This window comes from Pristiophorus japonicus, chromosome 5, assembly GCF_044704955.1.
Source record: "Pristiophorus japonicus isolate sPriJap1 chromosome 5, sPriJap1.hap1, whole genome shotgun sequence".
Classification (NCBI taxonomy): Eukaryota; Metazoa; Chordata; class Chondrichthyes; family Pristiophoridae; genus Pristiophorus; species Pristiophorus japonicus.
Window position 1 is genome coordinate 16378379 of NC_091981.1, and position 18239 is coordinate 16396617.

Genomic DNA, 18239 nt, shown 5'->3' on the forward strand with positions numbered 1-18239 from the left:
CTCTGGGAAGGTACCAGCGGATTGGAAAGCAGCTAATGTAACGCCTCTGTTTAAAAAGGGGGGCAGACAAAAGGCAGGTAACTATAGGCCGGTTAGTTTAACATCTGTAGTGGGGAAAATGCTTGAAGCTATCATTAAGGAAGAAATAGCGGGACATCTAGAAAGGAATAGTGCAATCAAGCAGACGCAACATAGATTCATGAAGGGGAAATCATGTTTAACTAATTTACTGGAATTCTTTGAGGATATAACGAGCATGGTGGATAGAGGTGTACCGATGGATGTGGTGTATTTAGATTTCCAAAAGGCATTCGATAAGGTGCCACACAAAAGGTTACTGCAGAAGATAAAGGTACGCGGAGTCAGAGGAAATGTATTAGCATGGATAGAGAATTGGCTGTCTAACAGAAAGCAGAGAGTCGGGATAAATGGGTTCTTTTCGGGTTGGAAATCGGTGGTTAGTGGTGTGCCACAGGGATCAGTGTTGGGACCACAACTGTTTACAATATACATAGATGACCTGGAAGAGAGGACAGAGTGTAGTGCAACAAAATTTGCAGGTGACACAATGATTAGTGGGAAAGCGGGTTGTGTGGAGGACACAGAGAGGCTGCAAAGAGATTTAGATAGGTTAAGTGAATGGGCTAAGGTTTGGCAGATGGAATACAATGTCGGGAAATGTGAGGTCATCCACCTTGGAAAAAAAAACAGTAAAAGGGAATATTATTTGAATGGGGAGAAATTACAACATGCAGAGGGACCTGGGGGTCTTTGTGCATGAACTCTTGTCAAGGTGGGTTTAGTTGCAGTACAAGTGTTGGCTGCACCAACATTAAAGATTGCAGTTAGCAGAGGATGGTTTCGATCCATCGACCTCTGGGTTATGGGCCCAGCACGCTTCCGCTGCGCCACTCTGCTGCTGGTTCTTTGTGCATGAAACAATCCAAAAAAGTTAGTTTGCAGGTGCAGCAGGTAATCAGGAAGGCGAATGGAATGTTGGCCTTCATTGCGAGAGGGATGGAGTACAAAAACAGGGAGGTCCTGCTGCAACTGTATAAGGTATTGGTGAGGCTGCACCTGGAGTACTGCGTGCAGTTTTGGTCACCTTACTTAAGGAAGGATATGCTAGCTTTGGAGGGGGTACAGAGACGATTCACTAGGCTGATTCAGGATTTGAGGGTGTTACCTTATGATGATAGATTGAGTAGACTGGGTCTTTACTCATTGGAGTTCAGAAGGATGAGGGGTGATCTTATAGAAACATTTAAAATAATGAAAGGGAGCGACAAGATTGAGGCAGAGAGGTTGTTTCCACTGGTCGGGGAGACTAGAACTAGGGGGCACAGCCTCAAAATACGGGGAAGCCAATTTAAAACCGAGTTGAGAGGGAATTTCTTCTCCCAGAGGGTTGTGAATCTGTGGAATTCTCTGCCCAAGGAAGCAGTTGAGGCTAGCTCATTGAATGTATTCAAATCACAGATAGATAGATTTTTAACCAATAAGGGAATTAAGGGTTATGGAGAACGGGCGGGTAAGTGGAGCTGAGTCCACGGCCAGATCAGCCATGATCTTGTTGAATGGCGGAGCAGGCTCGAGCGGCTAGATGACCTACTCCTGTTCCTAATTCTTATGTTCTTAACTTCTTATGTTCTTATTCACCTCAGTACCATTTTCCTGCTTTCTCTCCATACCCCTTGATCCCTTTAGCCGTAAGGGCCATATCTAACTCCTTCTTGAAAATATCCAATGAACTGGCATCAACAACTCTCTACGGTAGGGAATTCCACAGGTTAACAACTCTCAGAGTGAAGAAGTTTCTCCTCATCTCAGTCCTAAATGGTTTACCCCTTATCCTTAGACTGTGACCCCTGGTTCTGGACTTTCCCAACATCGGGAACATTCTTCCTGCATTTAACCTGTCCAGTCCCGTCAGAATTTTATATGTTTCTATGAGATCCCATCTCATCCTTCTAAACTCCAGTGAATAAAGGCTCAGTCGATCCAGTCTCTCCGCATATGTCAGTTCAGCCATCCCGGGAATCAGTCTGGTGAACCTTCGCTGCACTCCCTCAATAGCAAGAACGTACCTCAAAGACAGATCCCCGTACGCTGCACAGCGAATGAAGGCCTCAGACCGGAATCCTACGTTTCTCCGGGACCAACAGGTATTTTCTTAGATTTGTTTCGATTTGGATGCGTTTGTACGAAGGAAGCCTCCGACCTCAATTTTCCCCTTTTGTTTCTCTCTCCACGGATGCTGCGTGACCTGCTGAGTATTTCCAGCATTTTCTGCTTTTATTTGTGATTTCCAGCACACGCAGTATCTTGCTTTTGGCTATTATTGATCTTTGAGCCTTGACAGTGAGAGTTGGCAAACGGGGTTAGACAGGTTAGATGCAGGAAGAATGTTCCCAATGTTGGGGAAGTCCAGAACCAGGGGACACAGTCTAAGGATAAGGGGGAAGCTATTTAGGACCGAGATGAGGAGGAATTTCTTCACCCAGAGAGTGGTGAACCTGTGGAATTCTCTACCACAGAAAGTTGTTGAGGCCAATTCACTAAATATATTCAAAAAGGAGTTAGATGAAGTCCTTACTACTAGGGGAATCAAGGGGTATGGTGAGAAAGCAGGAATGGGGTACTGAAGTTGCATGTTCAGCCATGAACTCATTGAATGGCGGTGCAGGCTAGAAGGGCCGAATGGCCTACTCCTGCACCTATTTTCTATGTTTCTATGTTTCTATGTTTCTATTCAATGGACTACCCAATAATCCCACATTTATAAAGCCAGCAGAAACATTGACTGATTTGTTTTCTAATCTTGGGGGTTGAGGTCGATTGCACTGCCATTCCAGTTATGGTGGCTGAGAACGACTGACTCAGCAAAGAACAGTGATTGAACTTGGGAACTTCCTGGTTTATATCTCCACTTGCCTGGATGAGTGCAACTCCAACAACACTCAAGAAGCTTGACACCATCCAGGACAAAGCAGCCCGCTTGATCAGCACCCCATCCACCACCTTAAACATTCACTCCCTCCACCACCGGCGCACCGTGGCTGCGGTGTGTACCATCTACAAGATGCACTGCAGCAACTCGCCAAGGCTTCTTCGGCAATACCTCCCAAACCCACGATTTCCACTGCCTGGAAGAATAAGGGCAACAGGTGCATTGGAACACCACTTCCTTCCAAGTTCCCCTCCAAGTCACGCACTATCCTGACTTGGAAATATATCGCTGTTCCTTCATGGTCGCTGTGTCAAAATCCTGGAACTCGCTCCCTAACAGCAGTGTGGGAGCACCTTCACCACACGGACTGCAGCGGCTCAAGGAGGTGGCTCACAATGGATACAATAAACAAATAGATAATGTAACTCAATGTAACGTTGACCTGATGATACTGTGCACAGAACTCACCAAGGCGTCTTTGGCAGTGCCGACCAAACCTCTACCTCTACCACTTCATCATCATTATAGGCAGTCCCTGGAAGCGAGGATGACTTGCTTCCATGCCAAAAAGGAATGAGTTCACAGATGTTTCAATGAAGGAATTAATATTCCAGGTCCCGAACTAATATGTTGAAGGGTGGACGATGCCTGTGCATGGATTTTTTAACCTGTGATGGCCGTTGCACACCAGCCACCACACGGGCTTGACAGAACTAGGTCTTGGTCCAGGGGCAAGGATTAACCAAGACAACTGGAGACCAGCTCTGCTGCACGGACCTAGTACATGCACTTATCGCAGTGCGGGCTGGCCCGCGCTGCCCCGGGACCTCGCCTCTTCTGGACTCCGAACTCACGCCTCTCCTGGGCCCTGATAACGTCCCTCTACAGTCTCTCGCCGTTCCTTTTCCCGACCTCGCCGGTCCAGCTGTACCTGCCCCCATTCCAATCAACGACCTGGATTTGGGATTTGGCTACCTCTACCACCTCGAAGGATAAGGGCAGCAGGCACATGGGAACACCATCATCTCCACGTTCCCCTCCAAGTCACACAGCATCCTGACTTGGAAGGATATCGCCGTTCCTTTATCGTCGCTGGGTCAAAATCCTGGAACTTCCTCCCTAATAGCACTGTGGGAGCACCTTCACCACACGGACTGCAGCGGTTCAAGAAGGCGGCTCACCACCCTCTTATCAAGGGCAATTTGGGATGGGCAATAAATGCCGGCCGTGCTAGTGACGCCCACATACCAAGAACAAAATTAAAAAATAATAACTGAGATGGATAACTCAGCTTTAGGTGTAGAAGAATGGATATATTTTTGATCAGGCTGCCTGAAAAAAAAGGGAAAAAAATAGTCATAAGATTGGGTCGAGAAAATAAATTGTGCACGTTACCCACAAATCAGCAAACCTGTGAGCATGCTAATAACTGGGATGGGATATTTCGATAGGCCTCGTAATAGTTGGAAAAATAATAGTCGACATAAGAAAAGCATTTCCGAATATGATTATGAAATGCTACATGACTCATGGAAACCATAAGCGCCGTTTTAAATAAAAGAAAAGAAATTGAGAAGAACAAAAGAGTTTTAACTTCAGGAAGGCAGACCTCAAGGGAGTTGAGAGAGGAAATAAGATTTGAGGATTTGCATACTCTGTTAAATGGGTTAAGTACAGAGAGTAAGTGAAACAGATTTCAAGAAAGAGAATTATGGAATCCGAGAAATCTGTCTCACTAGGACCCCATTTGGCCCAATGTGCCTGTACCACATTTCTGAAAGAACGATTCACCTAGTTCCCTTTCCCAAAACATTCTCAAATTTATCCACCTCCTTTTTAAAAACTACCACGCACTCTGCTTCACCCAATGTTTCTGGTTGGGCATTCCATGTTCTCACAACCCCCGCATTGTAAAAAAGTTCCTAATCTCTCGCTTCTATTGCAGAGACCCATCCTCACGTTTTGATGCACCTGTGGACATTTAAAGAAAGACTTAAAGGCCCTCATTTTCGCCACGATTGTGTGCCATTTGTTGGCGATGAAACGTTTTTTGGCGTGAAATACTCACTTTCCAACTTTCGCCAACGTTTGGACGCCGGTGCCAATCACGTGCGCCAATTTAAACATTTTTGGCGCAGACATGAGTGAAAACGGGCTCGGGCGACGTATTTCTGCAGTTAGGCGATTTTGGCCTTCCATGATTTTTTTCAGCGTGGCGTACACTGCCAAAAAAAAAACCCCAAAAAAACCTTCTGTGAATTTAAGGAAATCGGTGCAGCACCACAAAAGGACATTGGGGCCAGGCAAAAAAAGACAAAATAAAGTACAAATGCATTTGGACAGGGTACTCTGAAAATAACGCGGAATGTAATTTCCGAGTGTTTGGAGCGGAGCAATTTAATAAACAAATGAATGCATTTTTCGGAGGGAGGGAACTGAAATAACGTTGGTGGGTTAGGGTGGTTCTTCCTCACCCAAATCGCCACTGTCCACCCCAACACAATCGTTGCTGGCCCGGCTCCAGGCATGGGTCGGTGGAGTGCCAGCCGGGCAGGGGTCGCGGGCAGAGCCGGACACAAGCACCAGAGCCCAGGAGAATCACTGGGGTCAGCATCTACAACAGGGACGTTTTGTGTACAGGCACAGCAGCAAGTTAGATATCAGCATTTGTCACAGGTGACTCAAGAGAATCACTGTACAAACATACACGTGCGCAGATCAGGGTGTGGTCCGACCTAGGGTGTCACCCAGCCTTGCGGAGCTAAACAGAGAGGAGAGGTGTCAGTGATTGAAGTATTTATCTGCATAATAACAATAATAATGGCTGCAATTTTTAGCAATTGATGCGATAAGAGCATTGGCCATACATGGCATGCACATGCAGATGCGATGAATACGTCGACGCCGATGTAGGGCGGCAGATTGATAGGGAGGAGACCGTAACCACAGTGAGTCTATAAGGAGAGGCACTCATACCTGCAACTGAGCGAAGCAGACTGCGTTCGCAGGCTGCGACTCAGAAAGGAGGTCTTCACTGAGACCTGCCAACTAACCAGGGCAGACATACAGACAGACACAAGAAGTGGAAGGAGGACTGCCCTACCTGTAAAGGTAACAGCGGCACTTGTGTTCTATGCTACGGGATCATTTCAAGTTTCAACTTGGGATGTATGCTCAATCTCGCGGCACGCCACCCATTGCTGCATTCGGCAGGTGACTGCTGCACTATATGCCAAAGGGACCAGTTCATCACTTTCCCTATGACCACGAAGGCAATGAGAAACAAGGCAATTGTCCAGAAAATTGCTGGCTTTCCCAGGGTACAGGGTGCCATTGACTGCACTCACATTGCCTTGAGAGCACTCTTGCAAGATTCCAAAGTTTACCGCAACAGGAAAGCGTCCCACTCCCTAAATGTGAAGCTGGTGTGCGATGATCTGCAGCGGATCATGGCAGTGGATGTGAAATATCCTGGTAGCACCCATGATGCTTTCATCCTACGTGAGAGCGTTATATCTGCGATGTTTCAGGAGCTGCCAGAAGGGCAGTGCTGGTTGCTCGGGGACAAAGGGTACGGGCTCACCACCTGGCTTATGACCCCCCCTACGCAACCCCGGCATTGAGCCAGAGCATCGGTACAATATGTCCCAAATAACGACACGGAGCATCATAGAGAGGACAATTGGTGTTTTAAAGCAGCTTTTCCGATGCCTGGACCACTCTGGAGGCTACCTGCAATACTCCCCTCACCACGTCGCTCAGTTCACTGTCGTGTGCTGCGTGCTGCACAACTTGGCCATCATGAGGGGCCAGGCACTGGACATTGAAGATCCTGCTGAGGGGAGAATGAGAGATGAGGATTCAGAGGAGGCTGACGGGGAGGAGAAGGAAGAGGAGGAGGAGGAGGCGGGCCAGCAGAAGGAGGAGGAACCACCTCAAGCCGCAGGACGACGGCGGAGCGTGGGGCAACCAAAGGGACCTCGAGCCATTTCTAAAGACTTGCATCAGTGGCTAACCCATGAACGGTTTTCTGCCTGAAGGCTAAACGGCGGCACGGTTATTTATAGTGTCACACCATGCTGACTGTTTACACCTGTTTGCACTTTTAATAATGTTGTGTTGGTTTATGTGGGTTAAATTCAGAAAATAATGCAATGATTCTGGTTAAATTAAAAGAATAGGTTTATTAGACATTTGTACGTTTGTACTTAAACTTTAATAAAACAATTAACTTTTCAATTAAGAAATATCAAACTTTAACATTTTCAATTAACATGTATCAAAGCTTAAACTTCTCGCAAAGTTTAACATTTTCAATTAACACAACTTTATTGTATTAAACTTTACTATTAACAAAAGAAGTAACAGCAAGATACAAATATCTCTCCTCCCCTTATTCAATGACCACTAGCACTTGGTGCTACTCTTGCCCGCCCTGGTGCCTCTACCCTTCACCTTGTCTGCTACAGCAGACTTCCTCGGCCTCCCCGGTGAGCCCAAGGTTATATTTTTTTGTTTTTCATTGGTGGTGGGGTTGTCAAGGGCAGACCTTGTAGACATCTTTCTGGAAGGCCGGGGTTCACCTTCGTCTTCTTTGTCAAGCGCTGTGGATCACCCTGTGGCACAGTCCCTGAAGGTGGTCTGGAGATGATTTGAGTGACAGTCAAAGCCTAGAGCGACTGGCGTGGGCCCGATAGTGAGGGAGAGGCTAGGGGAGAGGGAGAAAGGCTTGGGAGGAGAGAGAGAAAGAGACAAGTGTGTGGGGAGAGAGAGAGGCTGGGGGGAGAGAGGGAGAGAGGCTCAGGGGAGAGAGAGAGAGAGACGGAGTTGGGGAGAGAGAGAGGCTTGAGGGGGGGAGGGGGAGGAGAGAGAGGCTGGGAGAGGAGAGAGGCTGGGGAGAGAGAGAGAGAGAGAGAGAGAGAGAGGCTGGCAGGGGGAGAGAGAGACTGGGGGGAGAGGGGAATAGAGACAAGGGTGGGGGGGAGACAGATCACCTTACAACCCCCACTGGAGTGGATGATATCCAGAAGTCACGGCACTGTCACTATTCACTTCATACCCAATAAACTTGTTAACAATCTGCACACAATGCCTGACCCATCTTTGGCAGGGCAGCAGGGGGTGGGGGCTGGGGGCAAGGATGCACTTGCACTGGGATATGGCACTTCGGCTGGGGAAGGCATGCACTTGCACTGGGATATGGCACTTCGGCTGGGGAAGGCATGCACTTGCACTGGGATATGGCACTTCGGCTGGGGAAGGCATGCACTTGCACTGGGATATGGCACTTCGGATGGGGAAGGCATGCACTTGCACTGGGATATGGCACTTCGGCTGGGGAAGGCATGCACTTGCACTGGGATATGGCACTTCGGCTGGGGAAGGCATGCACTTGCACTGGGGTAAGGCACTTCGGCTGGGGAAGGCATGCACTTGCACTGGGATATGGCACTTCGGCTGGGGAAGGCATGCACTTGCACTGGGATATGGCACTTCGGCTGGGGAAGGCATGCACTTGCACTGGGATATGGCACTTCGGCTGGGGAAGGCATGCACTTGCACTGGGGTAAGGCACTTCGGCTGGGGAAGGCATGCACTTGCACTGGGGTAAGGCACTTCGGCTGGGGAAGGCATGCACTTGCACTGGGATATGGCACTTCGGCTGGGGAAGGCATGCACTTGCACTGGGGTAAGGCACTTCGGCTGGGGAAGGCATGCACTTGCACTGGGATATGGCACTTCGGCTGGGGAAGGCATGCACTTGCACTGGGATATGGCACTTCGGCTGGGGAAGGCATGCACTTGCACTGGGATATGGCACTTCGGCTGGGGAAGGCATGCACTTGCACTGGGGTAAGGCACTTCGGCTGGGGAAGGCATGCACTTGCACTGGGATATGGTACTTCGGCTGGGGAAGGCATGCACTTGCACTGGGGTAAGGCACTTTGGCTGGGGAAGGCATGCACTTGCACTGAGATATGACACTTCGGCTGGGGAAGGCATGCACTTGTACTGGGATATGGCACTTCGGCTGGGGAAGGCATGCACTTGCACTGGGGTAAGGCACTTCGGCTGGGGAAGGCATGCAATTGGATTGGGATAAGGCACTTTGGCTGGCCCTTGATGACTTCTGGAGAGCTTTGTCCTCCGTCGCTTCAGGAAGTCAAGGTAGAACGAGTTACAATTTGCAAAGTCAGTGAGATCTTGGGATGGGCGTTTCCAGTTGCACATTCCTGTGAAACTTCAGGGTGTGGCTTAACCTTCAAGGGGACCAATCAGAAACAAAGGGTGGAGCATGTTGGCCATTTTTGCAGTACAGATAAGCACATCCTTCAAATAAATATTCGTGGGCAACTTTTACTGCAGGTGCTAATTTAACAATGGCAGCTACTTTGGAACAGAGCATCCTGGCAGCCCGCAGTTATACTGCTGGCTGCGTGCAGGTTTCTGGTCAGGTAAAGTTTAGCGCCTCACTCATGTCTCCAAGCAAACACACTCAAGCAATTTTGGAGACATTTCTGACCATTTCAGAGCAAATATCCAACTTGCTTTCAAAAGTGCAACTTGTAACAGACAGCAATGGTGTTGTCAGCGTGGATCGTTTCTGTTCTAATGTAAAGGTCATTAACGTTGTTTGATTTACTTGAAAAAGCTGTGATACTTACCAAAGACTAATTTCCTCTCAAATGATTTTATTCATAGAACAAAAATTAGATTTAGAGTTGAACACTGCTGCTGGAAGCTATCTTAATTTCTTACATATTGAACTTGACTTATGGCTATTATTGCAAAATTTAGCACTTCATTACTGCATCTGTTTATTAGCCCTGCCATGCTAAATCGACAAAAAGACATTACTGAGTTCATTATAACTTAAATATACCAACTCTCGCAATAAAACTAAGGATATTACATTCTGCTCTCGTTCGCTTCTGCTTCAGAAGATGCTGTAACATTTATTAAAAATTGAAGATCTTTATAGGCTGTGTATGTAGGAAAGAAGAATGGAGGCCAGAACAAATTATGTTTGCGTCCAATTTCTTCACAGAAGTCAGAGATTAAATGCACACTGGTAGAAAAGATGAATTGTAGAATTAATTTGTTTCTATTCCATGAACCTCTGTGTGTGCTGCATCATTCTATATTTCTGCACTGGCAAATGATTCATAGCAGGAGGCCATTCAGCCCCTCGAGCCTGTTCCACCATTCAATTAGATCATGGCTGATCTGTTTCTCAAATCCATTTACCCGCCTTGGTTCTGCAGCCATTAATACCCTTATCTAAAAATAAAATCTAGCAATCGCACTTTTGACATTTTCAATTGACTCTTAATCTCTTTTTAGGGGAGAGAGTATCAGATTTTCATGACCCTTCGTGTGAAGAAGTGCTTCCTGACTTCACCCCTAAATAGCCTGGCTTTGATTTTAAGGTTATGCCTCGCTTGCTCTGGACTCTCTCCAGTAAATTTTATTTGTATTCGTTTCTGGGATGTGGGCGTCAATGGCAAGGCCGGCATTTTTTGCCCAGAAGTGATTGCCCTTGAGAAGGTTGTGGTGAGCCATTTTCTTGAACCTGCGGTCCGTGTGGTGAAGGTACTCCCACAGTGCTGTTAGGGAGGGAGTTCCAGGATTTTGACCCATTTTGACAATGAAGGAACAGCGGTATATTTCCAAGTCAGGATGGTGTGTAACTTGGAGGGGAACTTGCAGGCGATGGTGTTCCCATGCTCCTGCTGCCCTTGTCCTTCTAGTGGGTAGAAGTCGCGGGTTTGGGAGGTGCTGCCAAAGAAGCCTTGGCGAGTTGCTGCAGTGTATCTTGTAGATGGTACACACTGCAGCCACGGTACGTCGATGGTGGAGGGAGTGAATGTTTAAGGTGATGGATGGGGGGGCCGATCAAGTAGGCTGCTTTGTCCTGGATGGTGTTGAGCCTCCTGAGTGTTGTTGGAGCTGCACTCATCCAGTCAAGTGGAGAGTATTCCATCACACTCCTGACTTGTGTCTTGCAGATGGTGGAAAGGCAGGATGTGAGACACTCAGACTACTGACCTGCTCTGCTGCCCACTGTATTTAATTGACTGGCCTAGTTAAAATTCTGGTCAATGGTAACCCCCAGGATGTTGATGGTGGGGGATTCAGTGTTCATGCCATTGAATGTCCAGGGGCGGTGGTTAGACTCGCGCTTGTTGGAGATAGTCATTGCCTGGCAATTGTGGGGAGTGAATGTTACTTGCCACTTATCAGCCCAAGCCTGAAATTTGTCCACGCCTTGCTGCATGCGGGCAAGGACTGCTTCATTACCTGAGGAGTTGTGAATGGAACTGAACACTGTGCAATCATCAGCGAATATCCCCATTTCTGACCTTCTGATGGAGGGAAGGTCATTGATGAAGCAGCTGAAGATGGTTTGGCCTAGGAAATTGCCCTGAGGAACTCCTGCAGCGATGTCCTGGGGCTGTGAAGATTGACTTCCAACCATCACAACCATCTTCCTTTGTGCTAGGTATGACTCCAGCCAGTGGAGAGATTTCCCCCTGATTCCCATTTACTTCAGTTTTACTAGGGCTCCTTGATGCCACACTCGGTCAAATGCTGCCTCGATATCAAGGGCAGTCGCTCTCAACTCTCAAATGGTAAATGTAAAGGTCAATTTAACCATTTGTTACATACCTATGCATGTCAGCCTTGCAGCGGCCTAAAGACGGGAAGCAGAGAAGCCACCCTGAATAAAATTAACTGAAGCATGTTTTTATCATGACACTGCATGGCAATATGTTCTATCTGCATGATCCTTCCTTTCATACAAATCCCCTCAGAAAATTCTTTTAAATCTGACTTCACGCATTTTTTCCTAGCGACTGAATAACTTTAATATAGTTATGCAGCTCTGAAGAAGCACAGCTGTCAAAATAGTACAAAGTGCATACTTGATACCCTAGATACTTGGACAAGTTATGCCTCATTTAATTATTAATTTGTTGACTTTATAGTAGTTGAAATCATCCGCCAAGTAGTTGTTCTATAAATGATTTAATGGCCTCACATATTTTCAAAGTTCCTTTTTTGGCACTTTTTTTTGAGTAGCTGTCCTTGTCTTGATGTTCACTACATCAGCTGATGGGTCAGATGTGTCCTGCTCCTAATAAATGCTTGCTGCAATATCCAACATTGTCTGAAGATGACAGCGGTGTCAAGTTGCCACTATAGTTAGTTGCTCTAATTGGTGAAAGAGCAGCACATTTATTGACAACTTCATCCTTAGATCAAATGGAGATAATTAAAACATAAGAATTAGCAGCAATAGGCCACTTGGCCCCTCGAGCCTGCTCTGCCATTCAATGAGATCAGGGCAGTTCGTCTACCTCAACTCCATTTTCTTGCACTGTCCCCAAATCCCTTGATTCCCTTAATATGCAAAAATAATTGGACTGCGCTGAGCTCGTTTCCAGCCACAGGTTCAAATAAAAATAGAAAAAAGGACCAGTTTTAAATTGAAGGCGACATGGGCACCTATCCCAGGCTAGGAGGGCCTCCTTAAATATACAGATAGGGCTCAGGTACTGTCACTGGGACCAGATCTGCTATTTTAACTGGAGGCCTGAGGAGGAAGGAAGGAGGGGTTGACTGACAGGTGCACCCCACACCCCCCCTCAACCCCGTCACCCCCCCTTCCAGGCCAAACCTGCCGCAAGCTGTAACATAAATTTAAGACAGAGATAGACAGTTTCTTAACCAATAAGGGAATAAGGGGTTATGGGGAACGGGCAGGGAAGTGGAGCTGAGTCCATGATCGGATCCGGCATGATGGTATTAAATGGCGGAGCAGGTTCGAGGGGCCGGATGGCCTACTCCTGCTCCTATTTCTTATAGAAACATAGAAACATAGAAAATAGTTGCAGGAGCAGACCATTCAGCCCTTCGAGCCTGCACCGCCATTCAATATGATCATGGCTGATCATTCAACCTCAATACCCCACCCCAGCCTTCTCTCCATACCCGCTGATCCCTTTAGCCATAATGGCCACATCTAACTCTCTTTTGAATATGTCCAACGAACTGGACTCAACAACTTTCTGTGGCAGAGAATTCCACAACTCTCTGGGTGAAAACGTTTCTTCTCATCTCGGCCCAAATGGCTTACCCCTTATCCTTAGACTATGTTCTTATAGGCCATAAGCAGCCCAGTCAGGTAGGTTTTTAAAAGGTATTTTAGGTTTCCGTGTGGGCCAAGAGGTGGGCCCCACAAGCAAACAGACTCCCTCTCCTTCGCCTGATCCTGATTGACCCCTGACTCCCGCCCCCTTCCTGTCTCTTACCTGACGGCCGGGAACCATTCCAGCAGGTCCGCCCTCTTGGTGGCCTCCTGTCACCCGAATACTCACTCCCGCCCACCATCCAGGCAATGATTTCTCCCGGGTTTGGGTGGGATTCGGGGTCGGGGTCTGGAAATGAGGTCTGGGAGTTAAAATCTCTCCGGGCCTCACCATGAGGGTTTTCTGCTCATCCTGACCCCTTGCACCAATTTACAATGGAGATGAGGAGAATTTCTTCTCTGAGAGGGTCGTGAATCTGTGGAATTCTCTACCCCAGAGAGCTTTGGAGGCTGGGTCTTTGAATATATTTAAGATGGAGATAGTACATTTTTGAATGATAAAGGAGTCAGGGATTAGGGGGAGCAGGCAAGAAAGTAGAGTTGAGGCCAAGATCAGATCAGATATGATCTTATTGAATGGCAGAGCAGGCTCGAGGGGCGAAATGGCCCACTCCTGCTCCTATTTCTTCTGTACTTATGTTTCACACAAGCATCCCACCGCACCATAAAATCATGGTCAGAGAGCTTGTGATAGTTGAATGTGTGAGGGGGATAGGCAGGTATAAAGGGGTGCTTGAAAGGCTAGCAAGGGGGAGAAGGCTCCACTGGTTCAAGCACATGGTAGAAGTGTAAAGCAGGTTGGCAGCGAGACCACCATGCCAGCAGAGTGCTCCGATGGGAGGATCCCCAAGCACCAATCCGATCCTTTCCCCTACACACCCATCCCACATTGCCAGCGCGTCCTGCCAGAGAGAAAATGGGAGTCAACAACACTTCCATATCTTTCATGAATGCGGATTTCATTTCATCCCCAGTGTAATGTATGTACCTGTGAGTATGCTCGCAGGATTTGTAGAGCTGTTACGCCAGGGTGTCCCTGGAGATGGTGCACACGGTGTCAACTGGTACACTCGTGGTCTTCCGCGAAAGATGGGCACCGGAGGGACTGGAGTGCATCATCACCCCCGGCAACCAAATTTTAATTTGACTTCCGTTTAAAAAAGTTTTATTTGTTAATTTGTCGGTTCTGGTGCCCTTGCCAAAAGGGGCATTTGATTTTACGTTCCACTTTAAAATAGTTGTCGAGCTGTTGCATTGTGAGTGGCTTAGCCAGTCACGTGATGGTGACAAGACTCAATAAAACCCCAGTCAGTTGGGTCCAGGTCATCTGCGATGAGGTATGGAGTTGTGAGCCGAGTGGATGAACTGATAAAGTGTAGTGTGATTGTTAAACCTTTGTTAATAAACCAACTAGTTTAGAATGTTTCAGTGTAAGGGGTGTCGCAGTTGTGTGGGGTGGATTGTTTGGGCTGTGTGCTCTTTACCTTTCCGTCATTGTTCATAGGTTTATATGAAACCTTTAGGGCTGCTGCGGCTCTTTGTCGGCCGGTGCGAACACGATGGGCCGAAATGGCCTCCTTCTGCACTGTAAATTTCTATATTTCTATGTTTCTATTTGCTTAACAGCAATGTGTTGCTATAAATTCTTAATCAAGTACCCATGAAGTAAATACACTGCACCCAGTATAAATTTATATCTGTAGCTTTGAAGTATTATCCAAACCTTACATAAATCATCTTCATTTAGTGAGATTATTAAAAGATTACATTCAGTTGTAGACAACTGTGTTAAAGGGATATAGAGGTTAAAGTATAAAACATGTACAATAATACACAAGGATACTTGTCCTCTGTTAGTTGAGCTTAGCAAAGCTAAACAATTACAAGGTCATTTGTAAGTACAAACTCACGCAAGCACTACCATTCTGGCAATAGATAAGAGCGAATCATTGCTAAAGAGAGATCATCAATCCCATAATTTGTGATGTATGTGGAAAGCTTTTAAACCTCATAATATTGTGTGAACAGCATTCAGATATTTTGTCAAAGAGATCATGTGGTAGCCACAGGGATTACGCTTGCATTTTCTGAATGTACTGCCTTCCATATTTTATAGTTTGTATCACAATGATCCAGTCACTGATCCAGTAAAAGTTTCATTTTGCAATTCTCTAATTTCAGTCATTATATTAATGATATTATCTGAAGCCGGAAGTAAAATTAACAATATCGCCCTGCAGAATAGATATGTTGTGACCATAGATGTCACATGTGAAAAAAAATAACACGGAATAGCATTCACTGAAAGACAGGTTAGCTGAGAGGAGGAAATACAGCACATTGCTGTGCTTAATATTCATACAACATAAAATTCAATGATGAAAGATGTATGCATACAGGCATGTCTGCTACTGACAGGAGATAAGTACTTTGAATTAAACAATTTGTCTCTCATCTTTAGTCCAGAATATTTCTGTCTATTGGAGGGGGGGGGGGGGGGGGGGTGGGAGGGAGAAATTGATCTTTGTCAGTAATGGCAACGAGGATAGCGAATCGGCAGCCCATTTTACACTGTGGCCAAACCTTTTCATTGAGAAATTATAGACTAGCCATCTATCTGTCTGTCTGTCTATCTATCTATCTATTTACCTACAGCTATTACTACCCCCTTTATCTTCACTTTATTAAAATCAAGACATTTACATAGTCTCTTACTAATGGATTAAATCCATCACAGTTGAAGATGATTGTTGGAGCCATGATATATCTGCTTCCTTTACTGCATTGCCGCTCTGCCGACCTTTGTCTCTCTACCCATCCATGAGTCCGTCGGCATTGCTTCCCCACTCAACCACCGTGCACTGTTTCCTTTTGAACTCCAGTAACAAAATAATCATTTGTACATCATTATTATTTTGTTATCTATGCCACCCTTCTCAGAGAACAATGGGTTCAAAGGGTGGACTCCAGGTCAGCATATGCAGCAGAGAGTCAATGTGAACCTAACCCGCCCATCCGGAAACCGACGGGATCGGGAGCTACACTGGTTTTACATCCCGACCAATTTTGTTCCCCATTTGTAATGTATTTTTTCGTGGCTTCTTTGCTTAAGACTTCATAGCAACACATTGCTATTCAGAATTAGTTGGTTTATTAGCGAAGGTTTAACAATCACACTACACATTACTAGTTCACAACCACCTGCCACATGCACCTGGGGGTCCTTGTGCATGAAACACAAAAAGTTAATATGCAGGTACAGCAAGTAATCAGGAAGGCAATGGAATGTTGACCTTTATTGCAAGGGGGATAGAGTATAAAAGCAGGGAAGTCCTGCTATAACTGTACAGGGTATTGGTGAGGCCACACCTAGAGTACTGCGTACAGTTATGGTCTCCTTATTTAAGGAAGGATATACTTGCATCGAAGGCTGTTCAGAGAAAGTTCACTAGGTTGATTCCGGAGATGAGGGGGTTGACTTATGAAGAACGGATGAGTTGGTTGGGCTTATACTCATTGGAGTTTAGAAGAATGAAAGGTGATCTTATTGAAACCTATAAGATACTGAGGGGACTCGACAAGGTAGATGCAGAGAGGATATTTCCACTCTTGGGGGAGTCCAAGACTCGGGGGCATAGTTTAAGACTAAGGGGTCACCCATTTAGAACTGAGATGAGGAGGACTTTCTTCTCTCAAAGAGTCATAAATCTGTGGAATTCTCTGCCCCAGAGAGCTGTGAAGGCTGGGTCATTGAATATATTTAAGGTGGAGTTAGACAGATTTCTGATCGACAAGGGAGTGAAGGGTTATGGGGAGCTGGCAGTGAAGTGGAGCTGAGCCCAAGATCAGATCAGCCATGATATTAAATGGCGGAGCAGGTTCGAGGGGCCAAATGGCCTACTCCTGCTCCTAATTCTTATGTTCTTATGTTCTTATGTCTCATCGTGGATCCCCTGAACATAACTGGCTGGGGTTTTATTGAATCTTGTGAACATCACGTGACTAGCGAAGCCACTCCCAACCCAACAGCTCTACAAACCGGTGAGCATACTCACAGGTGCATCCATTATACCATTGAAGCCAGTAGAGAGTAATATTGGCCAGGGTTTCAAACTGGCATTCCACCCCATCCTGTGGATTTCCCACTGGGCGAGTTCGGTTAAAATTAGCCCCACAGTTTTCCTCAGAGCCAAACTCAGATTTCGATTGTAACTCCGGACCAGTTTTCAGAGGGTGAGCAATGGTGTGAGTTAGAAACTTACCCGCTGTTCCAAAAATAAGGTCCGCGGTATTTTAACTCCTCATAGGCTGGTAGAGCTGTTGAGTTGGGAGTGGCTTAGCCAGTCACGTGATGTTCACAAGACTCAATAAAACCCCAACCAGTTGCGTTCAAGGGATGAGGCATAAAAACAAAAGAACTTGAATCCCACCCTCTGACTTCACAATCCCTCTGGGCAGTATTCTTATTCAATGAAATGCTGGATTTGTTTTAATACTTGCTTAATTAAAACAGCAAAATGCAAATATGCTCCTGACTGTAATATTTTTGAGCATGTGGAATTGCTAAATATTGTGCTGTGGCTAAAGAATTACACTCAAAATCTTGAATATCCCTTAGAGTTATAATTAGCAATGATAGCTCACCAACAGACAAGAGCACACTGGCAGTAAAGATATAGGAACAGGAGGAGGCCATTAAGCCCCTCGAGCCTGTTCCGTCATTCAACGAGATCACGGCAGCAGGTAGTAGTTTGCTATTGGCAGGTACGGTGGCATAGCGGTTATGTTGCTGGATCAGTAATTCAGGGGTAAAAACAGAAAAAGGCTGGATTATATTCAGCAGGTCAGGTAGCATCTGCAAAGAGAGAAACAGAGAGAAACAGGGTTAAAGTTTCAGGTCGATGACCCTCGAAGGCTTATCGACCTGAAATGTTAACTCTGTTTCTCTCTCCGCAGATGCTGCCTGATCTGCTGAGTATTTCCAGCATTTACTGATTTTATTTCAGATTTCCAGCCTTGGCAGTAATTTTGATTTTGTATCAGTCATACATGGGCTTGGATTAATAATCCTAAAATATGAGTTCAAATGCCCACCACAGCAGTTGGGGAATTTAAATTCTGCTAATTAAACAAAAC

At 46.2% G+C, this 18239-nt stretch overlaps 1 non-coding gene across 1 annotated transcript; it reads right to left on the reverse strand.

Annotated features, from left to right (window-relative positions):
- Window positions 1–846: 846 nt before the first annotated feature.
- On the reverse strand, window positions 847–918 carry trnam-cau (transfer RNA methionine (anticodon CAU)). Its single transcript has one exon. It is a non-coding gene; the product is annotated as a tRNA-Met (tRNA).
- Between the last annotated feature and the right edge of the window lie 17321 nt (window positions 919–18239).